This window comes from Callospermophilus lateralis, chromosome 1 (genome assembly GCF_048772815.1).
Source record: "Callospermophilus lateralis isolate mCalLat2 chromosome 1, mCalLat2.hap1, whole genome shotgun sequence".
NCBI classification, from domain to species: domain Eukaryota; kingdom Metazoa; phylum Chordata; class Mammalia; order Rodentia; family Sciuridae; genus Callospermophilus; species Callospermophilus lateralis.
In genome coordinates, this window is record NC_135305.1 from 24,662,084 (window position 1) to 24,675,821 (window position 13,738).

Below are 13,738 nucleotides of genomic sequence, written 5' to 3' on the forward strand. Positions count from 1 at the left end.
TTAGATAAATTGAAAATCATTAAAACTAAAAACTTCTAAGTTCCAAAAAATACCATCAAGAAAGTGAAAAGATATCCCACAGAGTGGAGAAATTTATAATCTGATAAGGGATTTGTGTCTAGATACATGAAGTACTCTTACAGCTAAGTGATAAGATGACAATTAGTTGGAGGGTGTAGCAGATGACAATTGTTTCAGTGGTAAAACAATTGTCTAGCATGTATGAGGCCCTGGGTTCCAATTCCCAGGGCAGGGGAATTTAACCCAAATAAAAATCAGGAAGATTTCTGTAGATATTTCTCCTAAGAAAAATGTACAAATGTTCAATAGGCATACAAAAAGAAGTTCTACATCATCTGCCACCAGGGAAATGCAAATCAAAACCATAATGAGCCAGGCGTGGTGGCACACACCTATTATCCCAGTGCTTTGGAAGGTTGAGGCAGGAGAATCCTGAGTTCAAAGCCAGTTTCAGCAACTTATCGAGGCCCTACGCAGCTCAGTGAAACCCTGTATCTAAATAAAACATTTAAAAAATGAGCTTCATAGTCACTAGGATGGCTATTTGAAAAAACAAATAATAACACGTGTTAACAACATGTAGGGAAACTAGAATCTCTATATGCTGTTTCGGGAAATATTAAATGGTGCAGTTGCTTTGGCAAACAGCCTGGGAATTCCTCAAAAAGCTAAATATGGAGTTACAAACCCAGAAATTCTATCTATTCCTAGGTGTATCTACAAGGGGAATGAAAACAGAGCCACATAAACACTTGGACATGAATGTCCATAGCAGCATCAATCACAATAAAGAAGGACAACAACTCAAATGTCTGTCAACTGATGAACAAATTGATGAAATGAGTCTATACAATGAAATATTTCTCAGCAATAAAAAGTACTGAAATGTGCAACAACTTGGAGAAGCCTTGAATACATCAAGCTAAGCAAAAGAAGACTGTCACAAAGAACCACATATTAGACAATTCCATTGTCTAAAATGTCTAGAAAGGCGAATTCATAGAGTCAGAAGTAGATCCACCTATAAATGGGATCAGGCAGGGAACTGGAAATGAGTGACTGCTAATGGGAGCTGATGAAAATGTTCTGAAGCTGTGGTGACGACTTTGAAACTTTGTGACTAGTGTAAAACACTTTAAATGGTCCAATTATATAGTATATGAATTTTGTCTCAAAGAAGTATAAAAAAGAATGGCTTATTGAGTGGATGTATCAATGAGATTATTTGCATAGTTGTCCGATGCAAACTTTCCCTCTATTATTATTATTATTTAGTTGTAGATGGACACATAACTATTTTATTTATTTATTTTGGGGTACTAGGGATTGAACTCAGGGCCACTAGACCACTGAACCATATCCTCAGCCCTATTTTGTATTTAGAGACAGGGTCTCAATGAGTTGCTAAACGCCTCGCCTTTGTTGAGGCTGCCTTTGAACTAGCGATCCTCCTGTCTCAGTCTCCTGAACAGCTGAGATTACAGAAATAAGCCACTGTACCTGGCCTATATTTTTATTTTTATGTGGTCTGAGGATTGAACCCAGTGCCTCACTGGTACTAGGCAAGCGCTCTACCACTGAGCCACAACCCCCACTCCCTCTATTATTAATAATGCTTTGTGTTTCACATCATTTAACAAATATTTACAGGTTATCAGCTATGTTGGGAATATTAAAGAAATCATAAAAGCATCTCATAGTCCAGCCCCTATGCACAGAAGGTAGATAACCCGACAAAGGAGAATGTAGTATGTGCTACTGCGTTCAGAGGCCATCTTGCGGGCACAGGCTGTGCACCTAAGGAAGTTTTCACTGAGATAGAAACCTCTTCATCTTAAGAGAGAAGCAAAAATAGAGCACAGTTGAGCACTCACTGTGACAGACACTGTTCTAAATGCAGTGTATCAAAGGTGGGACTTCCAGAACAGCAGAGGAAACAGTCAGATAGATCCTCTTCCCAGCAAAACAACAAGTCGACTGGCAAAATTGATAAAATAAAACAAAATACAATCATATAAAATCTTTGGAAATTTTTCTAAGAGCATAGAGCAAACAAAGAAATATTATCCAAGATAATCCAAATCTTGGTAAGAACAACAAGTCTATGGCATTTAAGCCATGATCTGTTTCCTAAACCCTCCTTCCAGTCTTTGTGGACTGAGAGGACTGGGGCCCCTTCACTCTGCCTTCCTCCTTCCATCTAATTTATAGAGTAGAGGTTCTATACCTGGGGGAGGGAGAGGCAAGCAGAAATCACTGGTTTCCACCCTCCTCCCCTACTGCCCATTCACAGAGCTGGGTGTCACCTCAGAAATAGAGGACCTCCCCAGTGCTAATGCAGTGGCACAAGGGTTCTGCCAGGAGGATTGGCATCCCATAAAGACAAAAGCTTTAGATCTCTGGGGACACAGACTATACTGGAACAGAGCCTGGAGAACTGCCTAAGGGTGTCTTGGAAAACAACAGAGACTTTGATGTAGAGCAATTAAAGAAGGCTGGGAACTCCACCATGCAGCAAAAGGGCAGAACAGCTAGAAATGGAACAGAGAACCCAGGAAATAGAAGGAAGAGCCTTCCTGACATCATATTCAAGTCAGGAAGGTTGTGTGCACAGGCCTGGCTGCATGGCATGGTATTGAAAACATCTGGTAAGCCACACACAAAATTATTAACACAGGACAGAATGACCAATATGCTTCATTGGTACAAAGGCCTTAAACAGAACCTCTGACCAAACAGCAGCTCAACAATAAAGTACTCTGAACAAGGGTAACTCTGAGGAAGACAGGATTGAAAGTAAAATTACACTCATCCCTGAAAATTGGGAAGATTGAGGACTTGCCCAAGGCTCTGCTCTATCCTGAGTGATCAGAGAGGGAAGCTCCAAGTTACTAGGTCCTAGCTAGACAAGGGACAAGAAAGTAAATTCCTTGAGCTGCAAATTTTGCCCTGGGATGGACAAAATTCAGAGTCTCAGTCATAACTGTTAACATAATTTAAATGATAAGATTTGGGAATTTTTGATTTGATACTGAGAGAAGATTTGGGATTTAAGTTAATGCTGAAATGGGTTGAGACTTTGAGGATTTGGGGATGGAGTTGAATATATTTTGCACATGGGATAGACATAAATTTGGGGAAACAAAAGGCAGATTGTGTTGGGCTGAATAGTCAATCTGTTACTGGAGTCCTAGGCCAGAAGCCTGACTCTGGGGGTCCCAATAAATCAGGTCTGGCAACTCACCCCAAAAAACAAAGGAAAATAATGGTGAAAAGCAAGAAAGGAACTTTAAATCAATATGTTTATATTGAGAAGGCAAAGTGAGTCTGAGGGTCTCAGCCTTATCTTCGGGTCCTAAGTGCATCTTCAGGGTCCTAACATGCGCTTTAGGTTAAAATAGAGTAAGAATTGGGACAGGGGACAAGAGTATGCACAATTAAACAGTCTTGGTCAAACTGTGATATAATCTATCACTTCTGCCAAGTGACTCCAGGAGAAATCCTTATTTCTTGAGGGGGCAATTTGCATTTGCTTTGCATTTGGATGTGGGGTGTATAGTTATCAGACCTGTGATCCTAGAAGGGGCAACTTGGGTCCCAGGAAATGATTGCTCTTTTTAGGTGCGGGCAGCCTCACCATGGGTGATCTATCTGCAAGGTTCTGCAGTTCCTGGAAAGTGTAAGGCAAAGACTGGAGACTTCTAGGCACCACCCAGGGGTCTAGAACAGGATGTTGTACAAGTTGGCCGTTGAATGTCCCTTAAAACCTTGAAAATACCTTAGTTATTCTTATCTTGGTGTCCTTAATCTTGAGGGGGGTAATTTAGGCCTACTGAAACTTGTATTACTATGCCTACTTATGGACCTGGACAACCCAAAGTTTAAGGTAATAAAGGCAACAGGCACAAAATGAAAGTAGAGATGCTGATCTTCGATCCTGCATTAGTTACTCAATGGGCATCTGCAGGCCCAAATGAAGAGTCAGTGTTTTTTGCAAATGCAGCTTCTAGTTCTGTTATAACTTCAAAATTCATGCCTAGATGGACCCCCAGAATATGGCATTATTTAGAGCTAGGGCCTTTGAAGATATAATTCATTAAGATGAAGACATAAACCAGGTGTGGTGGCACACACCTGTCAACTTCTAGAAACTTGGGTAACTGAATCATGAGGACTACAAGTTTGAGGCAAGCCTCAGCAACTTAGTGAGAACTTGTTTCAAAATAAAAAATAAAAAGGACTGGGGATGTGGCTCAGTGGCAAAGTGCCCCTGGATTTAATTCCTAGTACCAAGAAAAGAAGAAAAAGACATAAGATTATGATGGGTCCTAAATCCACTGACTGGTGTCCTTATAACAAGAAGGATCTGGGCACAGTAGTGCTTGCCTGGAATCGCAGTGACTAGGGAGGCTGAGGTAGGTGGAGCATTGGAAGCCACCCTCAGCAATTTAGTGAGACCCTGTCTCAAAATTAAAAAAAATAATAATAAAATAAAAAGTACTGGTGATGTAGCTTAGAGGTAAAGTGCCCCAGGTTCAATCTCTATTACCCCTCCCCGCCCCCAAAAAAGAAGGAGGCGACATAGAGACACAGCAGACACAGGTACACGGGGAGAATGTGACAATAAAATCAGATACTGCAGTGATCATCTACAAGCCAGGAACACTAAGGATTGCCAGCAGCTACCAGAAACTGGGAGAGGGGTCTCCACAAGGAATCAGCCTGGCTGATACCTTGACCTGGGGCTTCTGGCCCCTTGAAATGTGAGAAAGAAAAAATTCTGCAGTTTTAAACCACCCAGAATGTGGTAATTTATTATAGCAACCTTAGGAAACAAGCAAAAGTGCCAAAACCATTCAATAGGGGAAAGAATACCCTTTTCAACAAAGAGTGCTAAGACAACTATCTATGTGAGAAAAAATGAAGTGGGACCCCTACCTCACATCACAAACAAAAATGAACTCCAGATGGATCCAAGACCCAAACATAAGCATTGAAATGTCAGAACTCTTATAAGCAAACATAGGAGTTAGTCTTTATGACTTTGGATAAGGCAATGTTTTCTTAAATATGACACCAAAAGCAAAAAGCAACAAAAGAAAACAGAGAAATTAGAGTTATCAAAATTAATGCTATTGTGCTTTAAAGAACACCATCAAAAAAGTGAAAAGACAATCCATAGAATAGAAGAAAATACTTGCAAATCATATATCAATAAAGGACTTGTAGAAGAATATATTTAAGAATTCCTATAACTCAACAACAAGAAGACAAATAACCCAATTTAAAAATAGAAAAAGGAACTGAATAAACATTTCTCCAATGGCATGTACCAGGAAGCACATAAAAAGTGCTCATTGTTGGTAATAAATTGTCAACAAAAGGTGAATTTTATGGTACTGAGTTATGTATTGTTAAAAAAACAATTGCATAAAATAATATGTATAAAATTGTATTGTTGGTCCTATACTGGGTAAAAATGTAATACATTGGACAATAATAGCACAAAAGAAGCAGGTGAGAGCAAAGCTGTATTTGAGTAAAGAAATGAGACCAGATGGTAACTCAGATCCATGGGAAGAAATAGAGAGAAACAAGAGAGTAAATAATAAGGTTATTATAACAAGCTCTATAAATATATACACCTGCTCTCTTTCTCTCAGCTTTCTTAAAAGTAATCATTATAACAGTATATGTTATAATTTGGATGTGTGTATGTTGGATTTGTGACATACATAGAAGTAATATGCATACTGATAATATCATAAAAAAAGAGAGAACACAGCTATTTGGCAGTAAAGCTTATGTATTTCACTGGAACTATTTAAAATGTAAATGCCTAGGTCTGAAGAATTTTAGAAGGATGGGCAGGACTTTCTTAGCCCAAAGAGTGCTGTTGTGAGAGTTTAAAAAGGTAGCCCTTCCTCCCATCAAATGCAGCTCCAGAGCCAATGGCTCTAGCAGAACATGAGTTGAGTCAACTACCCATTTGCCCTATGCACTGAATAATCTGTACATCTGTACAAAGTGGTGGTCCTAGGCATGATCCACATCTGTATTTAAAAATTGTTCCTCTAGGGCTGGGGCTCAACAGAAGAGCATGAGGCACTGGGTTCGATCCTCAGCACCACATAAAAATAAATAAACAAAAAATTGTTCATCTACCATACAGAGAAGATTAGCATGGCCCCTGTGCAAGGATAACATGCAAATTCATGAAGTGTTCCATATTTTAAAACATAGAATATTTGGGATATATTTAAAGAAGAGGTTACTGCAGGCATGGAGACCACTTTAGAAGGTCAATTAAATAGCTTGAATAAAAAAAAACTGTTCCTCTAATAATTCTAATATATAAGGACTGTGGGTATATCTCAGTGGTAGACATTTGCTTAGCATGTGTAAGGCCCTGGTTTTGACTCCCAGCATCTTAGTAATGATAACAACAACAATGTACAACTGGGGTTGAGAACTTCTGGGCTTGGGAAGCATTAAAAAAGAACTGAAGTATCAGGTAACTGATTAAATTTGAGAAATGCTGGTTAAGGAAGATTTGGAGGTATGATTCTTGGATTTTTTAGTTCCTAAAAAATCTTAGAGATTGGAAACAAAAATAGAGAAGCTGAAGGGAAAACCTGATTTGGAGGGAATGAGTTCAGTTTTAATTATGTTGAATGAGGTCATGGCAAAGCATTAGGTAGAAGTATCTGACTGACAATTGGAAGAAAAACTATTTTCTGGGCTAGGACTCAGGCTCAGTGGTTAAGTGCCTGCCTAGCAGGTTCTAGGCCCTGGGTTTCATTCCCAGCACTGAAAATAACAACAACAACAACAGTTTTCAGAACTGAAAACACTATATTTAGGACACACTTATAGCATAAGGATAATGAAAATAGATCCTGTTCATAAATGGCCTACTCAGAGCTTTGCCAGGTGCTGGACATTGTATAGGATGTTAGCAGCAGTAGGCACGAGGCTGATGGAAGACATGAGTTATTTACCCTTCAAAACACCTGTGTTTTGGACAGTGGCCTGGGCTGGTCAGATAAAGGCACAGACTAGAAAGTGAGGAGTGATCAGGAGGTTGGAGGTGGTCCTGCACCCAATCATGAGGACTGTAATCAGAGCTGACAAGTGGCAGGTAGCTGAGAAGTGTATTGCCACCTGAGGTCCCAGGTATTGCCCCAAGACCTTGAATGGTTATGATACTCAATTCTTTCTGGAAATTTGAACAAAAGTTAACTCCAGAGCCAGGGTGTGGAATTTCATGAAAGAAAACCTCAGTCATCCGTCCTTAACTGAAGCGGCAGATGGCTGATGCCTGTCAGGGTTCCCTCCCTCCCTCCTTCCTTGCCTTTCTTTCTTTCTTTCTTTCTTTCTTTCTTTCTTTCTTTCTTTCTTTCTTTCTTTCTTTCCTTCCTTCCTTCCTTCCTTCCTTCCTTTCTTTCAATTCCTAGTGGTCCCCAGGGAATCCAACAAAGTGGATTTTTTATCTATATAATTTTTATACCTTTACTGTATTTATTTATTTTTATGTGGCACTGAGGATCGACCCAGGGCCTGGCATGTGCTAGGCAAGTGCTCTACCACTGAGCCACAACCCCAGCCCAAAAAAGTGGATTTTTTAAAAAATCTTTTTTTTTAGTTGTCAGCAGAACTTTATTTTATTTATATGCTGTGTTGAGGATCAAACCCAGTGCCTTACACACAGTGCCTAGACAAGCACTCTACCACTGAGCCACAACCCTAGCCCCCAACAGAGTAGATTCAGTGCAGGGTTTTTCAGGCCACATGAGAGGCACAAGCCATTTCAGAATTTCCAAGTAGGGCAGGAAAACAGAAAATGTTCTTTGATTTTTCTTGCTCCAAAAAGATAAGGCTTGGATTATATTATGCAGGCAAGGTAGATAATATGAAATTCCAGTTAGTAGTCTTTGGTTCAGTGTTGGGGTTGAAGGGAGACAACTGGATTTGGCAAGCCCTGGGAATGGAGGGAATGGAGCTCACTGGTGAGCTTAGAACAGTTGGCAGTGAAGGCTATAAATGCTGGAATTCACCTCTGGAAGGAGAGACTATCTTTACAATGCCAAGTTAGCCAAGCAAGGCGAATGCTGAGTGCCCGTAAGCTTTTCCTTCTCGCCTGACTGGGAATCTCAGAGTTAGTTACTGAGTAACCGGCAGAAGCAATTGATGTGACCCTAAGGCCTTTCATAGAATCAGCAATTTAAAAGCTGTAACCAGACAGTGAATCCAAGGTCAAAAGTTGGGAGAGACCAGATCCTGGACTAAATTGCAGAGCTGCAGGGCAGAGAGAAACCAGTCCAATGCATGTAATGTGGGGAGGCAAGTGAATCAAACGGAAAGGAAGAAATGAATCTGCAGGATTTCAATCAGACTCAGATTGTCTTGATGTAATGGGGACTGAGCCACCAATGACCCAACTGGGTAGGACATTATGAGTTTTGTGCCTTTAGAGTATAAGTATAGACCTTTGGAATGGACTATGAGTTGTCATTCCCAAATTCCTCTTATCTTCTCTTTTTAACACACACAGGTGTGTTACTAATTATAGGCACCCTTGCAAAACTTTCTTTTTTTGTACCAGGGATTAAACTCAGAGGCCCTTAATCACTGAGCCACATTCCCCAGCAATTTCTGTGTTTTATTTTGAGACAGAGTCCCAATAAGTTGCTTAGGGCTTTGCTAAGTTGCTGAGGCTGGCTTTGAACTTGCAATGCTCCTGCCTCTGCCTCTCGAGCCACTTTGCAAAAACCTTCTAAGGGACCTTGCTTCCTCTTCCTATTCCTGTGGTCAGAGTTCCTGGGTCTCTTTTTCCAGTGCTTAAGCATACCTTATTTTGCCCTTCTCTTGCTGTAACAAAAATGTTTATTTGCACGACTCTTTCCCCTCTTTAGACAATGATTTATTGAGGTAGAGCCATTTCTTACAGTTTTGTTCTTGTTGGATGTACTTACTTGGGCTTTGGGTGCATAGGGAGTACTCAATAAATACTTACCAAATGAAGAACTAAGTATGTTCCCAGACTGAAGGCACATGTAATATGCCTGTCTGCACTCTCACCTCCCCTGGTTTTGTTCTGTTTACTCTTAGCTCCAGACCTGTCATTTCACCTGAAGTTCCAACCAAGAACTCACACTCTGAGTCCACATTTATGTGCGTTCTCTATTGTTTCCCTTTACTCTGAAATTCTCTTCCTCCCTCTTTTTGCTTTTAGATATGTGACTTCACTCTGACCTCTTCACTCTGGACTGGAAACTCTGGGAGACAGGACTATGGATTTATTTATATTTCCCTGACCCTTGCCTTGTAGCCAGCAGAGGTTCCACCAGGGTTTGCTCGGAGAAGGAATGAGTTTGACTTTGACAGAAGTGACCTTCTGGTCTCCATCATACAGTTCCTCATTATGTCTTGGTTAACTGTTATTTGTTTAAATGGATTTGCTCAGGAGAAATGAGTAACTGCAGGTATAGTTTAGAAATTATCATTTAAAAGTGGGTCTTCAAGCTGGGAGCAGTGGTACACACCTGTATTTCCAGTGGATCTAGAGGCTGAGCAGGAGGATTGAGAGTTCAAGGCCAGCCTCAGCAACTTAATGAGGCCCTAAGCAACTCAGGGAGACCCTATCTCTAAATAAAATATAAAAAAGGGCTGGAGGGCTGGGGCTGTGGCTCAGTGGTTAAGAGCCCCTAGGTTCAATCCCTGGTACAAGGGTGGGGGAATGGGGTCAACTACTTCCCTTTTCACTGTGGCAATTTAGTTAATAGCAGCATGAAACCATATCGGACTTGCGATAAGGAAGCTCTTGGCTCCCTCTTATTACATGAGAGCCACATGGGTTTGGAGAAGAGGGCAGCGTGGAGAGACATCTCCACTCCACTTTATTGCTTTGCTGCATGCACCAGCCCTGGGACAATGCCAGGTCTACACAAAATTATAAAGCACTTAAGGTTTGGCTTTTTCTGTTTGTCTCTTTTTCCCTTTTTGTCTTCATCTCCGTCCTAGTTTATGGACCATATGCTTTGGCCCTGTTCCCATCCCTCCAGGATAGAGGTGAGGGAATTTGGTCAATCAGTAACCAGGGGTGGAAAACTCAAATGCATGCTGAGGCCAGAAGAAATAAGCCAAGTTGGTTGGATAGGGACAAAATAACCATGCCCTGATTAAAGGGACAGCTGCTTCCTTGCTTAGGTGGATGGTGGTTCACATAGTCCTGGGGCCTACGGCCCACCTTATCTTGTTTTGCATCTTGTCATGAATCTTGGCATTGTTGGGAAAGATTGTCCAAGACCCAGAAAAGAGCAAAATGGATTATCCGGTTTTGTTTCAGTGAATTGCAGGGTATACTCTCATGGACATTCCAGGGAGTTTTGGAATCTATAGGAGTTTGCACTCTTGATGAAAATCTCTCTATCTAGACATGGGAGGTGATCCCAGATTATCCAGGGGGGCCCAATGCCATCATGAGGGTCCTTATAAATGGAATAAGGAAGCAAGAGAATTAGAGAAGGAGATGTGACAATGAAAGCAGAGAACCTGGGATGATGCTGAATTAAAAAGACTCAACCCATCATTACTAGCTTTGAAGATGGAAGAATGGAGCCCTGGGCCAAGGAATGCAGGTGGACTATAGAAGATGAAGAAAATAAATGCATTCTCCTTTAGTGCCTCTGGAACAAACAGACATGCTATACAAGGATTTTAGCGAACTCGTTTTGGACTTCTGACCTCCAGTTGTAAGCGATTCCAAATGAAATATCAGGTAATAAATTTGTATTGTTTTAAGCTACTGAGTTTGTGGTAATTAGTTACAACAGCAATAGGAAACTGATACCAGATTGTTTTACAACCTGTAGAGGTAGAGATTAAATTGTAGAAAATCAATAGCAATTTTGGGGCTGGGGTTGTGGCTCAGTGGTAGAGCACTCGACTAGCACGTGCGAGGCCCTGGGTTTGATCCTCAGCACCACATGAAAATAAATAAATAAATAAATAAAGATATTGTGTCCAAATACAACTAAAAAATAAATATTAAAAAAATCAATAGCAATGTAAATGCTTCTTGTCCTTAGTAATGCAAATTATTTCTGTTTATAGATCATTAAAAATAGTCAGCACCACATAATAAATAATAAATAAACTAAAGACATTGTGTCCATCTACAAAAAATATTTTTTAAAAAATAGTTTGACCATGTGTGAGATCCTGGGCTTGAGCCCCAGCACCACAAAAAGTAAATAAAATTTTGTTCAATGGAGAATGTAAGTCTTCTTAAGTTATATTCTTGTTGAATTGATTTAATATCTTTTGATTCCTTTATTAATTAACGAATTTAATTAGAAATTTTGATGTAAGTTAATTTGCATAAGTTCATGCTATTAACTTAAAACACTATACTTTGACAATGTTATATTCATATTCTGCATTCTTATGGTTTTAAATGTGAGCTCTAGTCATAATTTTGAATCCACTTTGACATTGCTCACTAATTTGATTTCTATTTTTCAAGCAGTCAGTTATCACAAATTTAAAAAAGGCATATACTAGCAAGGCTTATAGCTAGGATCCAATGGGAAGGTTTTATAATTACCAGGATTTTGGTCATGATGAAGTACTGCATTTGGATTTGAGAAAGCATCAAGTAATGTATTATGTTTTTCAGTTACTAAGGCCTTAAGAAGTATTTTTGACTAGGCAATAGATATGCATTTTGACATTTCTTTTCTGATAGTTTATATTAATATGTTCCATGCTATCTGCTACTGAACATATTTATCACTAGGGAATGGAAAGATCAAAAGAACCATGTGCAGGAGTAACTAACTGGTCAACCTGGCAAACTACTGCCAACATGGGGCAAAGTAGGATCGTGCAGGGGCCTGAGCCATGAACTGTGAGGGATGGAGACTCCTTACAGCTTGCCACTACCCACTGAGATGTAGTAACTGCTGCTATTGCTAATGCAGAGACCAACCTCATAGCTAGAGACCTGGAGGCTCAGAGATAGGCTTCAGTGACTTGCTCAGGGTCTCACGGATGGTGACAAGGCTAAGTACAAAACCCAGGTGTTTCCCAGTTCAAAGCTCAGCATTTTGGTTGCATTCCACATTTCAGCCAGGGACTCTGCTCTGTGACGCATGTGGTGCAGTACTGTTAGCAGGAGTAGCACTACTCCAATGAGTTTTGGGTTTTTACAATGATTGGAAGACATGTTTGTTATTTCGAAGGCATTGGATGAGGGTTGCTAAATTATTTTGCAATGAATGCCATATTCCTGCAAAATGAAGAATTGTCTTATGTCCTTGTTATCAGAGTCTTAGGTCAGGGGCTTGACTCTGGGCATCCCAACAAACCAGATCCAGCCACTTGCCCAAAAAAACAAATAGAAAAGGTAACGATGAAAATCAGGAAAAGAGCTTTAATCAATACAGCCATATTGGAGGCAAAATGAGATTCAACATCTCAACCCTGTCTCAGCAATCTTGGCAGGAGCTTTGGGTTTAAACAGAGGAAGAATTGGGGGAGGGGGCAAGAAGTATGCACAATTTAACAGTCTTGGTCAAACTGTGATCTGGTCAAATATGATTTCAGTTCTGGTTCTGCAAAGTGGCTCCAGAGGAGTATTTATCACTTGGCCAGGGGCAGGATTTCCACTTGCTGCTCAGTATGTTTATCAAACAGACCTGTAATCCTAGAAGGGGACAATTCAGTTCTCATGAGATGATTGCTCCTGCTGGCGGGGGAGGGAGTGGTCACTTCAAGGAGTGATTTCTTGGAAGGTATAGGACAATAACTGAAGACTTCTAGGGGCCACTTCAGGGATCTGAAAAAATTCAAATATCCCTGAAAATCATGTCTCAGTCCGGTAAATTTAGGGCTAATAAACCTTTATTACTAGTTTTTAGATGAACACTCTTTAAAAGATTAACATGACCACAGAGCGGAGTACCAACATGGCTCAAAGTTCAAGGTAGCAAAAGAGACAAATACAAAATGAAGTCGGAGATGTCAAGATTTATCCTGATTTTATTTACCTATCAGGAATCTATAGGATTAAATGAAAAGTCACTGCTTTTAGCAAAAGCAGCTTCTCTAAGTCCCTGTTATATCCTGTTCACTTTGGAATGTCTCCACAGTGTGGATAGCAGGCTGAGTTATTCCATTTTATATAGAACAGCAGCTTTCAGGCTGTGCCCTGCCCTGAGTTACTCCATTTTGTAAGCAGCTTGCCCTGAGCTACTCCTTTTTGAAATGTAAGTGCTAAGGTAGAATAACTTGGAACTTGTCTGAGCTAATATGTAACCACCAGATGTTAGAGAAACAGAATTTATTGAAAAGAATAACCCCTAGCTGCACAGCAAAATCATAAGGCACAAACTGATAAAAAAGTAAAATGTGCTAATAAAAATTATCACCTGTGAACTTACGGAATTAAATTAGAGTCATATGGAGGCATAGGCATATCATGCCCATATCAGAGAAACCAGGACTGGGAATATATCAAGCACACTAGACCAAGGAATGGCACAACCCCCTCACTTGAAACACAGAAAAGGATGAATCTGAGATGGTGGTGGTATGGTGGCCATACAAACCCATCATACTGTCACCCAGTTGGTGAACTCTTCAATGAGGCTGAGGCAGGGAACTCTCTGACCTGAGGCTTTAGCTCAGCTCCGTCTCCCTGCTTGAGGCATCC

The 13,738-nt window shown here is 40.3% G+C and overlaps 1 pseudogene; it reads left to right on the forward strand.

Annotated features, from left to right (window-relative positions):
- Window positions 1-6,183: 6,183 nt before the first annotated feature.
- LOC143383955 (U6 spliceosomal RNA) lies at window positions 6,184-6,256 on the forward strand (annotated as a pseudogene).
- The last annotated feature ends 7,482 nt before the right edge of the window (window positions 6,257-13,738 follow it).